Genomic DNA, 6188 nt, shown 5'->3' on the forward strand with positions numbered 1-6188 from the left:
AATGCCTTTTAAGGCAATGCCTTAGCCATAGTTTCTTTACTATGCTTACTATAACCATTCATGATTTCTTACTTGGTTTTATGCCCTTTAGGCAACTCTTAATAAAAACATATGTTCAAGTAAGATCAGGCAAGATAATGAATTCAAAACCAATTCCATTGTATATATAAAATCGTGAACCATCAAGTAGGTTAAAAGCAAATCACAAGGACTTTAAAATAAAATGTCGAGATCCCTCTTAGTTAAATAGATAAGCCGGACTGTCCATCTATTGCATTGGACATGGCTGCCTTGGATTCATCTTGATCCATTTCCTCAGGATATTTCATCTCACTGCTTTTCGTTAGTACCTTGTCCTTCTCAATCACCGTTAGGCAAGAGATCAGGTCATTGTAAGTGGTAGAAACTCTTTATATGTAGATATGTTTTGACAACAAATCTTCTGGATGGAATGTTGAGTATGTCTTGAATAGACAATCATTATCTGTTACCTCTTCTCCACATAATCTCAGTTGGTACACGACCCTGAACAAGGCAAAGTGAAACTCGGCCACTGTCTCAAAGTCTTGGAATCTGAGACTCATCCATTCATGTTTGACCTTTGGTAATAATACCATAGTGTATCTGGACTTTAATTCTGTCCAAAAGTCACGAGGATTCTCAATATGTAGATACTGATTTCTCAGTTCCTCAGTGAGATGATGGCGCATTATTGTAATGGCTCTATGCTTTTCACTTTCAATTTCATCATTTTCTTCAATGATACATTTCCTGAGTCCTCTAGACTTCATGATAATTGAAGTGTTCATTTCCCATTCTTGATCATTATCTCCAGAGAGATTTAGAATGGCATAATCCATGAGTTCAAATCTCGGCATCTGAAATCATCAATCAGTTCATGATTTAGAATTCTTGCAACCAGTTTAAATAATCAGTGCACATGATTTCATAAGTCTCTCTATAATACTTGGACCACACGGTCATGTATTGTGATGCTTAGGCCTCACGGCCATCTTGGTGTGATACATCAATCTTAAAGATTGGTTCATGATGCAATCTGGTTTATATAACCATCCAGATACTAGGCCACACGGTCACTTTGATATGCACTAAGCCACACGGCTTTTAATCAATCAAGGGCACAAGGCCGCAAGTATGAACAATGTATTAGGCCACACAGCCATATACGAAACGAGATCTAGATGCATTCAATCTTATTTCTTAGTTGCATATCTATTAAGTTTTAGAATTAAATAATCTAACAACCTAACTCTCATTCAATATGTAAATTCTTTAAATCAATCTTTCAAGCTTTAAGTAATGAGAGATTTAAGGTTTCAAGGCCTTTAGGAATATCAATCAAGATTAAGGGTTTCAAGGCCATTAGGAATTTTAAAATTCGAGATTAGGATTTTAGTTCAAAAAAGATTCAGATTCAAGTTTTAAAACAATCCTAACCATAGCTCTAGGCGATCAATCAAACACTCAAGTTTTAAATCAAAATTAAAACCGATTTTCCAAAATTAGGGTTTTAGGGGATTTCGAAAACTTTGATCTTTGATCAAGGGGATTTGATTTGAGATTCAAAAACCTTTAAGGTTCTGATTTTAATTGATCAATGGATCAATCTCGTTTTTAGGGGTTAAATCGAACTTATAGAGCTTTGATTTACTCATAGTGGATTGATCTATTTAACCTATGACTTTTAGTTTTAGAGATTATCTTTTAAGGTTTCAATCTTTACAAAATAATCAGGTTCGATTTTTGTTTTCAGATTTCGAAAAAACTTTTATTTTGTAGCGTTGAACCGGACCACCAAAGTCAGATGAACCTCTAGTTGCACACGGACGTGAGCTGGCTCCTTATGGGGTCGCAAGCTGGTTGATTGGGAACTCAAGCTGGCTGTGATGCGAACTGGAAACTGAGGTTGTCTAGGATCAGGAACACCTTAGAGCTGGAGCTGATCGGATGCTGACGAGCTGGAACGCAACTAAGAACAATTTAGGGTTCTTCGGGATTAGGGTTCCAAAAGACCAAGACGGCGCCGCGTATTGTTTCTGCGAGTGAGGGTGCGTCTAAGATCGGATCGACAAACGGTTTGCGCTGGTGGATTGGCCTCGTCAAGAGCTTCAATTTGATATGTGGCTCGTCGTCTGGTTCCTCAGGGTTTGAGAGATAGATCGATTTTAAGTTGCGCCTGGTTTAGGGTTTATTTGTGACGGATTTTAGGTTAGATTTTGTCTCAAGGTTTTGGAGTCTATCGTGCTGATAACGTGTTGTAAATTAGAGAGTTTAGAGACTGAATATTTCTGTGTTCTTATTAATGATTAAGGGGGTTCCTTTATATAAGTATTACAAGATAAAGATAAATGGAAAGTATCCAAAACCTAAACACACTAGGATTAGGAAAACTACCAATACATAATAATGGAAAGATTACATCTACTAGGAAAATGAAAGGGTTTCTTTTTCTCCAAGCTTTGTGGCCGCCATTCTCTCTCTCTCCTGAAGTCGGCTTTCTCTCCCTTCTCTCTAGGGCTTCGGCCATCTCTCCATCTTCTAGGTATTGGGCCGATCTCGGTTCGAGTCTGGTTAATGGCAATCCACTCCATGATTTATAACAATATATATAATATTGATAAAAACACCAATATTCTGCGGAACTTCTTTTTGGGAGTGTGTATTCCTTTTTCTGAAATTTATACTTTTGAAATTATTTATATAATTTTTAGCTTCTTGAAGTATGTAGTCCAGATTTGATTTGATCCCGTATCGTTGTTTGACTTTCATTATTTTACTCAGGTCTTTTGATTCACACAAATGAAGGAGACTAAATTTAAATACACCTAATCTATTAAAATATAGTCCTATTTGAAATTACCTTGGCATGTTTTAAGTTTGGGACTATTGAACAAAATGCAACATGTATTATATATATTTATTTGATGACCGATATATTTACATTAAACAAACTTTAATCATTGGATTAATATTAAAATCTATCCAACATCTAGGTCATATCTAGCGTCGTCATCTTCTCCTCTTCCTATGTTCCACCATCATTACCTCCGACCACTATACACAGATACATTCGCATGAAACTAAGAACAAAGTGAATTAGGATTGGTGGACTGATTCGATCATGAGTTTTTGCTTCTTTCAATCATTTAGAGGAAGGAATCTTCAGATATCAGGTCCTGTTGATCCATACAAAAGGCCATATAAGTGTATTAGATTTGTTCCATTCGATTTCATGTTCTACCTTTCAATCCTCAAATTTCTTTCTAGAGTTTCACTGAGTAGGCTGAATCATGAACAACAAAAAAATCTCTGCAATTTTTTTCTGGGTATACAAAACTTTTAAATATGGTACACATATCTCTACAAAGTTGTTGTCTTCAAAAACAAAAAGAAAACTCACAATTGAGGCCATTGCTCAATCATTGCTAAAGGATCAAGACTTACCTAGAAAAATAAGAAATAACAATCGGGTTCTTAGAAAACTATATGCATTTTGATGGCAAGAAACAAAGATGAGAGCTCAGGTTAGTATCTGTGATTTCTACCCTTGATTGTTGATCATCCCATGAACTCTTTCATGATTTTTCTCTTGAATCAAAGTATCAGCTGCTATGTTTTGTTTAATGCAGAGCTCAGGTCAGTCACTATCTGAGTGGAGCGGAGACAAAAGTGAATTCTCGAATCAAGTCCAAAAGGTATTTAGAAGATGTGAAAGCTCCTAAGCAAGCTTTCCCTTCACACGTTTCTGTCATGGTTTTAGAGGTGCTGATCAGGCATTCAAAAGATCAAGGTCATTTGCCTGTTAAATCTACTCAGTTCAGACTTGATCTTCTCAAGAATGTTGAGAGCAATGCTGAGGTGACTTTGGAGCTTTGACTCCATTACTATGTGTTTTATTGATTTGGCGCATATGGCCAGTTGCTAATTGCCATTTGTGATTTTCAGGTCAAAGTTTTGGATGTTGATGCCCTTTCCATATCACACACCCAAGTGAACCAAACAGCGAAACAGAGGTGGAGGACCTATCGTGTCCTGTAAGAATCCATAGTATGTTCTTTATGATGCTACTCTTTTTTCAACTTTTGTTTCAGTCACAATGTGCTGACTCTCTCTTTTTTTTTGCTGCTTACATATCAAACACATGCCACATTGAGTTGATTTTGTCAAAGAAGGAAGAGCCTGTGAAGAAATAGGTATGTTATCCACTTCAATGGGTGTATGTAATCCTGATTTTCACCATCTTCTTTGATCTTTTTCTTCTCACCTTTTTATATATACTCTGCAGCGAAGCCAAAGAAAGGAGCTTCTTCTTGAGCTTTCGTGATCGTTTGTGTTACAACGTTTGATACACTTTGTTTACCTTTTTTTCACTTTGTTTACTTCTCTTTCATTTAGACAAGTAACCGTGATTGTAAAGATATAATGATGATTGGTTTCTGGATTACTCAAGCTTTAAACTCTTTACGCTTTTGAGGTAGATTAACATATACAAAACTTTGAAATAAGGGCATCTGAGTTGTAATTTCGCCTAAATTTGATTAATGTTTACTAAGTTTTTTGTTAAACAAAATAAAATAAATAGTTAGTTCATATTGCTTATTGATTTGTCTCTATCTTCAGAAACTATACACTTTGAGTAATATGATATTTCGACTTATTTATTAGAACCAATATAATATAAAGGGTAAACTTAGGGTTGGACAAGATACCAAACCAAAGAACCGACTTAAAATCGATTCAAAAATCAAAGTTTTGAATCTGATTGGACACATGCATAAATACTCGAACATATCATAAATTGTTATATCCAAAGAACCAATACCAATTTTGACCTGAACCAAAACCGAATAAGTATTCAAAAAAATACAAAACATTAAAATAACTAAAATGATTAGTTATAATCATATTACTAGGTGATCATCGGCGCCCTGCGCGGAGTGAATGGGCTGAAACATATTTTAATTTTTAATCTATAAGCATTAGAATGTAAAATTCAAAGGCACAAATATTACATATTATATAATGAACGATTGAACGAAATTGTGTATATCTATAAAACGTAAAATAGGCAAAATAAATTGCTTTCATAATTAAAATTATAAATATAAGATAAAAGGAAACATAGATAATAGAATAATAAAATATGAAAGGAACAAATTATAAATAAACAAATAAATAAAAAACTAAAAACTAAAAAATCACGAATGTTGTGAAAAGTGTCTTCAGAACCTTTTCATTTGTAATCCTATTATAATCAATAAGAAAAGATATTAGCTTACGAAACTAAACACTTTTATTTAAACAAAAGCATTAAAAGAACTGTATTAATTCTTAAAGCATCGATTTCTGAAACATCATTGGGCTCAAACACAATTTTGAAAAAGTTGGTAAAAGTTAATGTTTTCCCTTCCGCAAGGAAAGAATCGAATAGATTTACCAAATCTTTCTTCACACCTACATGAATTTTATCTCCCTGTACAAAACAAAATAATATCGTATAAGTTTTTATTCTTCAAGACACGGTTAGTTGCTTTGAGTTCCCAAACGTAAACAACTTAAAAAGAGAAGACTTACGCTTGAATCAATGAGAACCATTTCAATGGTTAGGCCACCAGCACAGGAATATAGCTTCCACAATCGGATGATATTCACCCTAACTCTCTACATTGTCTTAAATGGTTCAAATCTGCAACTGAGTTGAACCCCACCATAAGTGTTTTGCTTGAGAAATGAAATTTGTAATGAAGTTTTGGGAATAAGACTGAGATGAGTAAATGATAGCAATGCAACCTATTTATATACAAGTTGAGAAGAGATTAGATTTTAAAAGATGAAATCCTATATGATTCATAATAACAAATATTGACGAATTAATTAACCAAAACTTGTGCTCCAAAATTAATGCCTAAATTTCCTTAACACAATATATACCACTTTGATCACGCAATTAGCCGTAAATAAAAAGTTTTTTTCCCTGAAACCTACATTAGCTATAGCGCATGGTCACACCAATTCAGCAATAGAAAGAAAAAAAATAGTTAATGTATCTGTCAAATTTGAATCATCCAAATCTCATTTAAAACGTCAAATACTTAATTGCATCAAGTTATCAATGACTTTCTATATGCTGCAAAGAAAAAAAATTATAATCTCATCAAATCTTTTCA

The 6188-nt window shown here is 34.0% G+C and overlaps 1 protein-coding gene and 1 long non-coding RNA gene across 2 annotated transcripts in view; one reads left to right on the forward strand and one right to left on the reverse strand.

The window, feature by feature from the left end:
- The window catches only part of LOC106342211 (nucleolin 1-like), a 25130-nt gene that overhangs the window by 12563 nt on the left and 6379 nt on the right, over nucleotides 1–6188 (reverse strand). The window lies entirely within an intron of this gene.
- LOC106342215 lies at nucleotides 3037–4068 on the forward strand. Its single transcript, XR_001269804.1, has 3 exons — nucleotides 3037–3545; nucleotides 3651–3879; nucleotides 3967–4068. It is a non-coding gene; the product is annotated as an uncharacterized LOC106342215 (long non-coding RNA).

This window comes from Brassica oleracea, chromosome C4 (genome assembly GCF_000695525.1).
Source record: "Brassica oleracea var. oleracea cultivar TO1000 chromosome C4, BOL, whole genome shotgun sequence".
Classification (NCBI taxonomy): domain Eukaryota; kingdom Viridiplantae; phylum Streptophyta; class Magnoliopsida; order Brassicales; family Brassicaceae; genus Brassica; species Brassica oleracea.